This window comes from Coregonus clupeaformis, chromosome 37, assembly GCF_020615455.1.
Source record: "Coregonus clupeaformis isolate EN_2021a chromosome 37, ASM2061545v1, whole genome shotgun sequence".
Classification (NCBI taxonomy): Eukaryota; Metazoa; Chordata; class Actinopteri; order Salmoniformes; family Salmonidae; genus Coregonus; species Coregonus clupeaformis.
The window spans coordinates 32,436,774-32,451,424 of NC_059228.1; positions in this window are offsets into that span (position 1 = coordinate 32,436,774).

The window sequence follows — 14,651 nt, forward strand, 5'->3', positions numbered from 1 at the left end:
ACAGAATAACAACAACAAAAAATCCAGAAAAACGCATGTCAAAAATGTTATAAATTGATTTGCATTTTAATGAGGGAAATAAGTATTTGACCCCTCTGCAAAACATGATTTAGTACTTGGTGGCAAAACCCTTGTTGGCAATCATAGAGGTCAGACGTTTCTTGTAGTTGGCCACCAGGTTTGCACACATCTCAGGAGGGATTTTGTCCCACTCCTCTTTGCAGATCTTCTCCAAGTCATTAAGGTTTCGAGGCTGACGTTTGGCAACTCGAACCTCCAGCTCCCTCCACATATTTTCTATGGGATTAAGGTCTAGGCCACTCCAGGACCTTAATGTGCTTCTTCTTGAGCCACTCCTTTGTTGCCTTGGCCGTGTGTTTTGGGTCATTGTCATGCTGGAATACCCATCCACGACCCATTTTCAATGCCCTGGCTGAGGGATAATCGCACCAACTGTTGTCACCTTCTCACCAAGCTGCTTGGCGATGGTCTTGTAGCCCATTCCAGCCTTGTGTAGGTCTACAATCTTGTCCCTGACATCCTTGGAGAGCTCTTTGGTCTTGGCCATGGTGGAGAGTTTGGAATCTGATTGATTGATTGCTTCTGTGGACAGGTGTCTTTTATACAGGTAACAAGCTGAGATTAGGAGCACTCCCTTTAAGAGTGTGCTCCCAATCTCAGTTCGTTACCTGTATAAAAGACACCTGGGAGCCAGAAATCTTTTTTCCCTCAGTGTATACAGTGGGGGAAAAAAGTATTTAGTCAGCCACCAATTGTGCAAGTTCTCCCACTTAAAAAGATGAGAGAGGCCTGTAATTTTCATCATAGGTACACGTCAACTATGACAGACAAATTGAGAGAAAAAAATCCAGAAAATCACATTGTAGGATTTTTTATGAATTTATTTGCAAAATATGGTGGAAAATAAGTATTTGGTCACCTACAAACAAGCAAGATTTCTGGCTCTCACAGACCTGTAACTTATTCTTTAAGAGGCTCCTCTGTCCTCCACTCGTTACCTGTATTAATGGCACCTGTTTGAACTTGTTATCAGTATAAAAGACACCTGTCCACAACCTCAAACAGTCACACTCCAAACTCCACTATGGCCAAGACCAAAGAGCTGTCAAAGGACACCAGAAACAAAATTGTAGACCTGCACCAGGCTGGGAAGACTGAATCTGCAATAGGTAAGCAGCTTGGTTTGAAGAAATCAACTGTGGGAGCAATTATTAGGAAATGGAAGACATACAAGACCACTGATAATCTCCCTCGATCTGGGGCTCCACGCAAGATCTCACCCCGTAGGGTCAAAATGATCACAAGAACGGTGAGCAAAAATCCCAGAACCACACGGGGGGACCTAGTGAATGACCTGCAGAGAGCTGGGACCAAAGTAACAAAGCCTACCATCAGTAACACACTACGCCACCAGGGACTCAAATCCTGCAGTGCCAGACGTGTCCCCCTGCTTAAGCCAGTACATGTCCAGGCCCGTCTGAAGTTTGCTAGAGTGCATTTGGATGATCCAGAAGAGGATTGGGAGAATGTCATATGGTCAGATGAAACCAAAATATAACTTTTTGGTAAAAACTCAACTCGTCGTGTTTGGAGGACAAAGAATGCTGAGTTGCATCCAAAGAACACCATACCTACTGTGAAGCATGGGGGGTGGAAACATCATGCTTTGGGGCTGTTTTTCTGCAAAGGGACCAGGACGACTGATCCGTGTAAAGGAAAGAATGAATGGGGCCATGTATCGTGAGATTTTGAGTGAAAACCTCCTTCCATCAGCAAGGGCATTGAAGATGAAACGTGGCTGGGTCTTTCAGCATGACAATGATCCCAAACACACCGCCCGGGCAACGAAGGAGTGGCTTCGTAAGAAGCATTTTAAGGTCCTGGAGTGGCCTAGCCAGTCTCCAGATCTCAACCCCATAGAAAATCTTTGGAGGGAGTTGAAAATCCGTGTTGCCCAGCGACAGCCCAAAAACATCACTGCTCTAGAGGAGATCTGCATGGAGGAATGGGCCAAAATACCAGCAACAGTGTGTGAAAACCTTGTGAAGACTTACAGAAAACGTTTGACCTGTGTCATTGCCAACAACGGGTATATAACAAAGTATTGAGAAACTTTTGTTATTGACCAAATACTTATTTTCCACCATAATTTGCAAATAAATTCATTTAAAATCCTACAATGTGATTTTCTGGATTTTTTTTTCTCATTTTGTCTGTCATAGTTGACGTGTACATATGATGAAAATTACAGGCCTCTCTCATCTTTTTAAGTGGGAGAACTTGCACAATTGGTGGCTGACTAAATACTTTTTCCCCCCACTGTATATATATAAAAAAAACATTAGCTTTTCTATAATAGCAAAATATAAAGATCCTTTATTATCTTTACAGAGGGGATAATGAGACTACTATATACTATAGAGTATAATATAACCAGTAGGTGTTTATATAGCATGAAAATACCTAGAGGAGAAGGTATTTCTCTTATCTTATTTCGTATTTCAGTGAGACAGAATGAAAAGTATTACAAGTATTAAGTTTGTCATCATCAGATACACGCAACTTGTTTAGATCTACAATAGTTGGTCGTATCTAACATATGCCGTTGAAGTCAGAAGTTTACATACACTTAGGTTGGAGTCATTAAAACTTGTTTTTCAACCACTCCACAAATTTCTTGTTAACAAACTAAAGTTTTGGCAAGTCGGTTGGGACATCTACTTTGTGCATGACACAAGTAATTTTTCCAACAATTGTTTACAGACAGATTATTTCACTTACAATTCACTGTATCACAATTCCAGTGGGTCAGAAGTTTACATACACTAAGTTGACTGTGCCTTTAAACAGCTTGGAAAATTCCAGAATATGATGTCATGGCTTTAGAAGCTTCTGATAGGCTAATTGACATCATTTGAGTCAATTGGAGGTGTACCTGTAGATGTATTTCAAGGCCTACCTTCAAACTCAGTGCCTCTTTGCTTGACATCATGGGAAAATCTAAATACATCTGCCAAGACCTCAGAAAACAAATTGTAGACCTCCACAAGTCTGGTTCATCCTTGGGAGCAATTTCCAAACGCCTGAAGGTACCACGTTCATCTGTACAAACAATAGTACGCAAGTATAAACACCATGGGACCTCACAGCCGTCATACCGCTCAGGAAGGAGACGCGTTCTGTCTCCTAGAGATGAACGTACTTTGGTGCGAAAAGTGCAAATCAATCCCAGAACAACAGCAAAGGACCTTGTGAAGATGCTAGAGGAAACAGGTACAAAATTATCTATATCCACAGTAAAACAAGTCCTATATCAACATAACCTGAAAGGCCGCTCAGCAAGGAAGAAGCCATTGCTCCAAAACCGCCATAAAAAAGCCAGAGTACGGTTTGCAACTGCACATGGGGACAAATATCGTACTTTTTGGAGAAATGTCCTCTGGTCTGATGAAACAAAAATAGAACTGTTTGGCCATAATGACCATCGTTATGTTTGGAGGAAAAAGGGGAAGGCTTGCAAGCGGAAGAACACCATCCCAACTGTGAAGCACGGGGGTGGCAGCAACATGCTGTGGGGGTGCTTTGCTGCAGGAGGGACTGGTGCACTTCACAAAATAGATGGCATCATGAGGAAGGAAAATTATGTGGATACATTGAAGCAACATCTCAGGACATCAGTCAGGAAGTTAAATCTTGGTCGCAAATGGGTCTTCCAAATGGACAATGACCCCAAGCATACTTCCAAAGTTGTGGCAAAATGGCTTAAGGACAACAAAGTCAAGGTATTGGAGTGGCCATCACAAAGCCCTGACCTCAATCCTATAGAATATTTGTGGGCAGAACTGAAAAAGCATGTGCGAGCAAGGAGGCCTACAAACCTGACTCAGTTACATCAGCTCTGTCAGGAGGAATGGGCCAAAATTCACCCAACTTATTGTGGGAAGCTTGTGGAAGGCTACCCAAAACGTTTGACCCAAGTTAAACAATTGAAAGGCAACGCTACCAAATACTAATTGAGTGTATGTAAACTTCTGACCCACTGGGAATGTGATGAAAGAAATAAAAGCTGAAATAAATCTATTATTCTGACATTTCACATCCTTAAAATAAGGTGGTGATCCTAACTGACCTAAGACAGGGAATTTTTACTAGGATTAAATGTCAGGAATTGTGAAAAACTGAGTTTAAATGTATTTGGCTAAGGTATATGTAAACTTCCGACTTCAGCTGTATCTAATAGGATGACATCTGAATCCAATCATTGATTATTTAAATGTAGTAGCAGGAAGGGGTGATAAAACACAAATAGGCCTACATTTAGATTTAAGTCTAATTTTGATATGGTAAACAAATTGCTGTTAAACTTCTGAATTTTTGTGCAACATTTTAAACAAATAACTGTTTGCATACACACAAAACATTATACCTGTTATATTCAAAATTAAAATCAATACATTAAAATCTCACAGCTAGAATTAGAAATTATAAGTGGCTCATGAAATTACAAATTACACATTAACAGACCCGATGGCATTAGACTATTAAGTTAGCTAAATAAAACAATCGATTAATCAAGATATTCCAATAGCTGCATGTGTTGAGCTGATGTACGGCTAATGCTTATTACTTAGGCATCATGGTCAGTACTACACACTGCAGGGCTTCAGAGACTATGTTACTACAGCCGGCTGTGCCACATGTATGCAGGCCTGCCTGAGAAAGGAAATTAATTCTACTTTGAGAGAAAATTACTTTAGCAGATAGAGAGGAGGCAGGCTGTAACTTGGGTGCTATCGCTCTCCTCATTCCTACTGTGCCCTTCGAAGGGAGCAGCACCGTGTCTACAAACTCCTTAGGTGAGCTTGAACCTTCTACTGTTTACCTTTCAAATTAAGGATATTAGCAGGATAGGAAAGCTAGATGTTTATTCAGCTCTTCTTCTGGTATTAATACACATATGGTTTCACTCTCTGGACGTTCTGTTCGCAGCATTAGTACCCTGTGTGCGAGAGTGTCTTAGTGAATCCTACTCTTGTTGCCCCTCGTGTGGTGTGTTGCTCGAGCCGCCGTGATATGAGTCAAAACCCCCCACTGGTGGGAATGGTGGAGGGGCGATGGGCAATCCCCAGATTTTCTGCTGTGACTAGGAGTCCCAGATCAGTGATGCTAGAGATTAAAGCCGGGGGAATGGCTCCGATTTGGAGCGTGTTTGATGAGGCTTTAGCTGTGACGAGCAGATAGAGCGAGGCCAGGATGGTACGGTGCTGTAGACATTAGGTAGAGAGAGACCTGCTGCTACACACCCAACCTGTCCCTGTCAGTCGGTCAGAGGCAGAGAGGAGGGAAGGATGTGAGAGGCCCAGTACATCAGAACAATGTGGTTATAGACATAGAGGATGATGTGTAACAAACACAACACTACGAAATGATAGTATAGTGCTTTCAGTCTGTGTGTAGTTATTGTGTAGTTATTGGTGTTGTATGTATTGGTGCAATCAAATTTCCCCCATTGGGGATTAATAAAGTACTATTTTATCTTATCTTTAGCAGAAACATTTAATTAAGACCTTGGTCTGAGTGTAGATCTGATGGGTCCCCAAAGTCTAATCCCTAGAAGAAGTGTACAAAAACAAAAAGCTTTTGTAAAATCCTTTTAAGTTTTTTTGGTTTCAGTTTTACTTACATATAAGTTGATGTGGCATTTTAGTGTTTGGGTATAACTGACCATACTAAGTGAATATTTCAAATGAAATGTATTTGATTAAAGAAGAATTATGCATTTGGTGTTAACATAAAATAAATGGAATGTGTAACTGAGGCCTGGCTATCAACATGAGCTCTTTCTTCTCAAGTGAGACTACATTCACTTTTTACTTGATATACTGCCTCTTACTTAGCTGAGTTTTAATGTTGTGTTTTAGTCAGAAAGCTTTGAAGTATATTGCCACAAAATATATAATATATTATGCCCTTTAAGAAGTGTCCATGATCATTGTCAAAAGTGCCTGTTTTTTTTTTAAAGACAAAGGGTTTATTGATAATACAGTATAAAGACTTTCAATCAGGATGCATAAATGTACACGTATGTAATCTGGTTTAAACCTTGGAATATGAAGCATTAAGCACAAGCAGGCTCACATTTGTATGTTTGTTAATACAACAAACAGTATTCCAAAACATCCCAACTGAATACATTAGTATAAATATAGGGAGAGAAATCTATACTGATAGTTGTTTTCTCATTCGTGGCAAGTTGGATACGTTTTAATGTGAAAAACATTTATTATGATTTTTCAAACCTGATTTGTCATAAGATCCATAGTTAAGAACTAATTAGGAGGGACTACAATTTATACTCAACCATAATTACTTTTATTATATGGATATAATTATGATGTTTCTTTAACGTCCATGGGCTAATTGAATATTCATGAGGTTGTTAATGACTTAATTTAATAAATTATTCGACAGCAGTAACAGATAACAATATTTGGTGTGTAAAATTGATTGAATCCAACTTAATATTATTTACATCCAAATTATACATCTTATTTTTCACATGGTCTCTAGTCTAGGGTTTATACACCAAGCTTTTTAATATCCTACTTCACAAAACAACTGGTAGTAAAATATTTACTTGAACATAATTTATTTATACTATACATATGCTCTATACAGAACTTTTCTAAAACCCAAAGACAAGATAATTGAAAATACAAATAAAATGCATGCATTTCTCAACTGTAAAAAAAATTCCTATATATTCTATATTCCTCACAATAAAGTTTGGCATTTAAAGGCTAGTCCTGTTGAAATTATTGTGTGTGGACAGTCCCGGTGACTGTGGCAGGGAAATGTTCCTCGCTGCTTGTTTTACTTTGAATTTCAGCTTTAGATTTATGACAGTTGTCAATAAAATACATGCAGACGTGAAAACGATGTACTTGATATATGGTGCTGTGAGGCACTAACTGTTGTCTCTTTACGCTCAGCATTTGAGGGTAGATCTTTAAAAGAAAAAAGAGGTCTCAGATAAATTAATTCAAACCAATTACTTATCCAAAACATATCTTGCCATCTATGCCTTGTAAAAATTTAGTCAATACTTTTTTTTTGCATTGTAATCTTATTTATGAACTCATTTATACTGTATTTTTCAGCTGCTGTTATTTTTAAACATACACTGAGTGTAGAAAACATTAGGAACACTTTCCTAATATTGAGTTGCACCCCCTTTTGCCCTCAGAACAGCCTCAATTCGTTGGGGTATGGACTCTACAAGGTGTCGAAAGGGATGCTGGCCCATGTTGACTCCAATGTGTCCCACAGATTGTGTCAAGTTGGCTGGATGTCCTTTGGGTGGTGGACCATTCTTGATACACAAGGGAAACTGTTGAGCGTGAAAAACCCAGCAGCGTTGCAGTTCTTAACACAAACCGGTGCGCCTTGCACCTAGTACCATATCCCGTTCAAAGGCACTTAAATCTTTTGTCTTGCTCATTCACCCTCTGAATGACACACATACACAATCCATGTCTCAATTGTCTCAAGGCTTAAAAATCCTTCTTTAAACTGTCTCCTCCCCTTCATCTACACTGATTGAAGTGGATTTAACAAGTGACATCAATAAGGGATCATAGCTTTCACCTGGTCAGTCTATGTCGTGGAAAGAGCAGGTGTTCCTAATGTTTTGTACACTCAGTGTACGTTGTTATGTTGAGTAGGATTGCACTGGTCTTGTTTCATTTTGTGGGATGTTGGTTGCACTTTTTCTCTTTTGAGCAACAATCGACAAGTACTGTACAAGAAAGCTCATGTTTATTACTGAATGACCTTGCATTATAAAGGTAATATCTATCCTTATACTGTAAATATGAATTGCTGAATATACTGATTGAAGGTCGCTCTGGATAAAATGTAATGTAACATAGCTTTAGTTTTATTACTTTTGATTACATTGTGTAAATACATTTGATCTCATATCCTGTTAGGAATTCAACAGGCATGTGTCCTGTTAGAAACTGAATGAAAACTATGATGACTATGATTTTTTAAACCAGCCACCAAGATAATGATTGCTTAATAAATCCAACAAATCTTCTAATTGTTTTTGTTTTTATACAAATGTATTGTAGCTTACCTCTCTATCTGCTAGAGATCCTGGTTATAGTTTAATTCATATAGCTTTTCAGAGGCTATAATTAACATCTAAAATGCATGGAAATCTAAATCCAGCTAACATACAATTTCTGATTCATGCCTATATCCCTTTACTACAGAGAAATGAAGGCAGTAATAGTGAGGTGGCCATTTTCTATCGATTTAACAATTATAGACAGCAGGGGTGACATCACCATCTATGGTGGTGCATGGAGCTGTGGATAGCGTGAGGGTCCTGCTAGGTTCTCAGAGCAGGGCGACAGAGCCTGGCTGGCTGCACGGCTGCAGACGTGTGTGATACTGAGCAGGGCCTAACATCAAACAGCTCAGGGTCACCCACTAAAACTCCATTTAGATCTGGACCTGGTACAACCACCAAAACCCAAAGTCCCAGGTTGGCGGGCTCCATACGCATTATTACAGCGCTATGTCTCTTTCCTCCTAGCTACATTTGTAAATGCCCTCCACCATGTTGCCACCCACACTTAGTTAGCCCTGGAAGGCTTCATACTTCAGATGTGAATGGGTGCCAGGAGGCATTGAGTTGGTCCAGACTCCAATCTGTGAATGATGCCTTCAGTGCCATTAGCCCTTAGTGTTTTTGTGATTGCCTCACCCTTGGCCTGTTTCACAATGCAATTTGTTCCTGACGCCCACAAATCTCATTCACTCCAGCAGCTTGGAAGCAGCATTGGGCCAATTGAATCACTTCAGCATCCCTCTGATCGTCCAGTACAACATGCTGTTCCAATAAATAAGAAAAATTCAGAAGAGTGAAGTCAACGTTTTATGATTTAACGGCTTCCTTCTCTCTTTAGGTTCCTGGAGTTTCTGACCTATTCCCAGAGCGCTAGAATCTCCCGCTAGTCACTGACACAAAGCTCTGATTAACACTCAACGTGTTAAAGTGTTTGTAGAACTTCATTAGCAAGACCTAGCACCTTATTGTAGCTCTCCAGTCTCCACCATTGATCTGCTCTCAGTGCATTGCCATTCTATACCGCCCTGTCAGTGGCTGGTCCAATGCAACTATCAAAATCTATTGAATAGATGGTGATCGGTGAAGGTGTTTCCAAGTGGTTTAAACAACACCATGGCCTAGGACTCTCAACTCTCTCATGGTGGGGAGGTATGCTATGCTATGTAAACGCTGACCTCTGCTGGTAAGTGTTGAAAGGGGGGAAGGTGTGAGAGGGGGGAGAAATATAGCTACAGTCATGCTCCAAGTGATCCCATCTGACCTATAGCTATGAGTAATGCTAACGCATACTTGACCTCTGGAGCCGATGGGGTTATACTGATCTCACTTCCATTACACAAGCATCTGGAGAGGAATACGATACTAATAGCAATCAGAGATAGTAATCACAATCATCATTATAGTTTTATTTATGGTAATTATCATATACTGTACAATGTACCAGATGGGAAAGTATCAACATTTTTTTTGACCCATCCCTTATCAGCAATTATTAGATTGATGACTAAAACATTTGGAAAGAATGTACAGATTGTCATTAGAAATGTGTCAGAATGTTGACATACTGTATTAACCATAGTATGTCACCTGTGAAGCTGAAAGTGACATAATTACAATGGTTAAATATCCATATTTTTACATATTTGGATGAGACCATGTTGCCAAGTGAAACATTTTTGAAGTTCAGACATATTTTCTTGACATTTATTCATCTATTATTAGCGTGTGCAGAGCAGATCTGAAGTCAAGGGTTATTGCTGCCCGGTGTCAGTCAGATTTAGCAGTGGCCAATAGGAACTCTGTGACCTCTGCATATTTTGCACTCAGTGAGGTCATTGGCTGGTCCCCGGGGAGCCATTATCCTCTCTGTCTCCTCTCACGCTGGGAAGTGGAGTTCCCAAGCATTTCCCTTCTTCCCTCCAGAACAATCCCAACAATCCCATGTCTTCCCAATCAGGAACATCCAGTAGCTGGCTTTACCCGTTTACTGAGTCCACACAGTGTGGAGATGACGCATGACCAGCCGTCTGGGACAATAGGAGGATATTGAGACATGCTGTACGGGTGTCTGAAATGAAATCGCCCCTAACTCTGATAGTGAGGGCTTAGAGCAGTGGTTCTCAAACCTCTCCTCGGGGACCCTCAGCCGTTCCATGTATTTCATCTATTCTAGAGCTGGCATACCTGATTCAACTTGTCAACAAACATTAAGCCCTTGAATAGGTGAATGAGGTGAGCTAGTTCAGAGCTGCAACAAAATTGTGAAACGTCAGGAGGTCCCCGAGCAGATGTTTGAGAACCACTGGCTTAGAGAGTATAGGTGAGGTTATGTTTGGAAATCGTTCAACACAGTCTCGGATTGTAAAAGTCTCAAATGATTTATTCTTTTGTGATTTGGTATTCGAGAAAATACATTATTGTCCTGCGTCTATCTGAATAATTTAGATCATACAGTAGCCTAATTAACCCTGGAAATAAAACATGTTTTACTCTTTATGTATTAGTTGAACATGAAATACACATTCCTACATCTCACCCAATTGATCAATTCCATAGGCATTCAACATGTACAATCAAATGCATCACCCTGACATCTGTTGAAGAGATAGTTACAGTAAGACATGGCCCTATATCCTGTCTCTTGTTTGTGGTCGTCATGGTGACAGTGCAGTGTGCAGGAGCTGGGAAGGAGGTTGGGGGTTTATTCGGGCTAGCTCGTTGGGACTGAAGAGTGAAGGGGAGGAGGAGGTTTGGACGAGAAGGAGAACAGCATCAGTTCCAGGGCTTTCCAGACCTCCCTGGGGCTTCATTATACGACAGAGGATGAGAAGGGGGAGGGACATCCTGTAACAAATAATACATCTGCCCAAACAGAAGCACTGAGGGAGACCTGCGAAGGAACCAATGTCACAGCAACACTGTGATGGACAAATTGAGACTGAGGAGAGAGAGAGAGAGAGAGAGAGAGAGAGAGAGAGAGAGAGAGAGAGAGAGAGAGAGAGAGAGAGAGAGAGAGAGAGAGAGAGAGAGAGAGAGAGAGAGAGAGAGAGAGAGAGAGAGAGAGAGAAAGAGAGAGGTGAGAGAGAGAGACAGAGAGAGAAAGAGGGAGAGAGAGAGAGAGAGAGAGAGAGAGAGAGAGAGAGAGAGAGAGAGCGAGAGAGAGAGAGAGAGAGAGAGAGAGAGAGAGAAAGAGGGAGAGAGAGAGATAGAGAAAACAAAAGTAGAAGTAAAGAGAGATGGGGAGTGCAGGAAGTAAGAAGCTGGAACAGAAAGAAAGGGGGTGCAGATTTAAAGAAAATGAGAGGGGGAGTTAGACAGACTCAAGAAGGACTTGAAAACTCCCTGTAGCGTGATAGTTGCAGAAGGGCTATTAGTCATCCAATAGGAAACAATAGGGATGTTGTCAATCTGGGGTAGAGGACAGAACAACTTCACTCAGGAAGAAGCGTGGGATGGGACAGTATTGGATTTGAGACTATTCTTTAAAAAAAGTGTTTCTCCTCTCCAAAATGTAAAAAACATTGTAGCCTACATTATGAATGTGTTTGTTTACCTATGAATTAATTCCCACATTAGTTCTCCATGAATTGTTTGTATAGGGCTATTAAAAAACAATGGTAAATCAATCATTCATAAGCAATCAATCAAAAACATTTCATTCATAAATGTGAAAATGTGAAAATGTTTTATAACTTTTTGGGTTAGTTTTTCCCTGACCAGGGCCGGCTCTAGCCTTTGGGCAAAACATTTTTGTGGCTACCCTCTTGACTGCGGAGACAAAACATTTAGTTTTAAAGTTAATTTCCTGCAATTAAACACATTTTGTCATGGGGCGGAGAGATTTATATTTGTATTTTTACAAATTTCATGCAGTTCTACACATTTTGCCATGACTTATGTATGCCATGTTAATGATATCTGAGTGAGAGTGACTAACAAAATCAATGGGGGCCCCCTGGGGGTCAAGGACCCTGGGCCTGGTGGGTATTCGGCAGAGGTGTGGACTCGAGTCATGTGACTTGGACTCGAGTCAGACTCGAGTCATGAATTTGATGACTTCAGACTCGACTCGACAAAATGTACAAAGACTTGCAACTCGACTTGGACTTTAACATCAATGACTCGTGACTTGACTTGGACTTGCGCCTTATGACTCGAGAAGACTTGCTACGAGGACTTGTAATGACTTGCAAAGGCTTGCTAAGAGGACTTGAAATGACTCGAAACTAAAATGTAGGACTTTGGACTCGACTTGAGACTTGATGGCTTTGACTTTTGACTCGACTTGGGACTTGCCTCATCTTTGACTCGACTTGACTCGGGACTCGAGGGCAAAGACTTGAGACTTACTTGTGACTTGCATAACAATGACTTTGTCCCACCTCTGGTATTCGGCCATGAGTCCTACAAGTTTAGATAACTGGCTAGACTAACTGGCTAGACTAATTTACCAATCTAAAAATGGTTAGCTGACATGGCTAATTGAGTGACTGTCAGTGACGGACTAACCTAACGTAGCAGGCGTAAAAGAAATGCCTGAAACTAGATCCCCCACATTCTGGTCTTGACGAGAATTGTAAAAACTGTCGGGAGAGGTTCTCTTCTGCACTGTTCAACCAATTCAGTAAATGCGGAGGATGAGTTAAGATGGAGTCACGCCTTTTTACTGTCCACAAACATTGTAGTAATCATGGCCGAATACCGACCGGTCATGCAGGGCATGTGCCCAGGGGCCCTGACCTCCAGTGGGCCCCCATTGATTTTGTTAGTCACTCTCTTCCATTTCCCCTGAAAACCGGAACATCCGGTTGTTGACGACCCCGCTGAGACTAATGACTGACAAAACAAGAGAAAAACCGCTGATGCACAACCAAATTCGTTTCTTGCACCTTGTCTGTTCTACTATTCTAACGCTCAACAGTAAGTTGAGTTGGAGGCCCCCTAGCAGCCGGGGTCCCTAAGCGACCAGATAGATCCTACTGCACTGTTGGAGCTAGGAACACAAGCCTTTCGCTACACCCGCAATAACATCTGCTAAATATGTGTATGTGACCAATAAGATTTGATTTGATTTGATATGTTGCTTATGCCAGTCACTGACTGTTCCTGACTCACACATTGTCTTTACAAATTCCTCACACCTCTTTGAAGAAATAAACTCCTTTCCTTCGACTAGTTTTTACTCAGTGCTTCCTCAGTGTCTTCCCCAGCTGTTTACATTTACTAATGATAGTTGTTGATACTGAATCCCCCACATTGATGCACCATTGCCAGAGAATTCCCAGACCAAGTGAGATAAAATTCCCCTAATTCAGTCATCATAAAGACGGCCAGCATAAAGACGGATTGTGGGTTGTATTGTTTATATCTCCTACACTTGTTAGCTCCTTTAGGCCTATAAACACTGTCTCAATGTGTTTAACATTTATAGTAACTGCTTTAACTTCAACTTCAGCATAATTTGAATATATGTGTTTATAACAATGTATACATTGTATATTTATGGAATTTTACAAAGCACGAGCTTTGACATCTTCTAAACACGTTTGACAGACATGGAACTTCTTTTCCCACAGGTACAATGTCCCCCAGTGCCGTTATTGAGGTAACACACATCTCTCAATTTAAGATGAAAGAACACCAAACATTTACAGGAACATTCTCACACATGTTCAGCAATCAAGACACCATTTCCCTTTCTCCTCGATAAATAAACCCAATTAAAAGATGGCCTCCTGGCATTAGAATGCCCAACACTGAGCAACACTGCCATAGTTGTGGTAAGTCGTGTAAATAACTGTGTTCTGCTGAGGACCTCCTGATCAAACACTGCACCAAGCACCATTTTTTCTTCTTAATGGACTGTATCATATAAGCCTGTCTGTTTACCTTAAACCAGATCGACCTTTTATAGAGCTGATTACTACGTGCTAATTATACAACACAGAGGGTTGGAGTCAGAACACACAGCAGGCAAACACAGTACGCACACAGGCTGGAATACACACACAGACACGCACATGCAAACACACACAGGCTTGCACATGCACGCATGCGTGCACACACACACACACACACACAAACCCTGGTTTGCACACAGAGGCTGGTACACACACACACACACACACCCAGGCGTTTACACACACACCCTGATCCAGCGTGTTTACATCTAGATCACATCAGCGTAGCCTTCTACTGTAAACACTTTGTTCAAAATTCGTATTTGTGGCATCCCGTGCTGAAGGGAGATGCCGGCTGACATTCTTAGCGCTCTCCACAAGAAAGAGCTGTTGGAGAAACAGAGCTGTGAGTTTATGGGTTTGGTCATTTACGGGTTTTGCCAGAGCATCTGGTGGCTTTAATCACATGGGGGGAAATTAGTCAGAAATGTAGGAATGGTGAGGAGGAGGTAAGGTTTGGGTCCACTGGAGAGGGAGTCTCATAGGCCACCCTCACATATTTTACTGCGTGTACTGAAAGGCTATGTTGA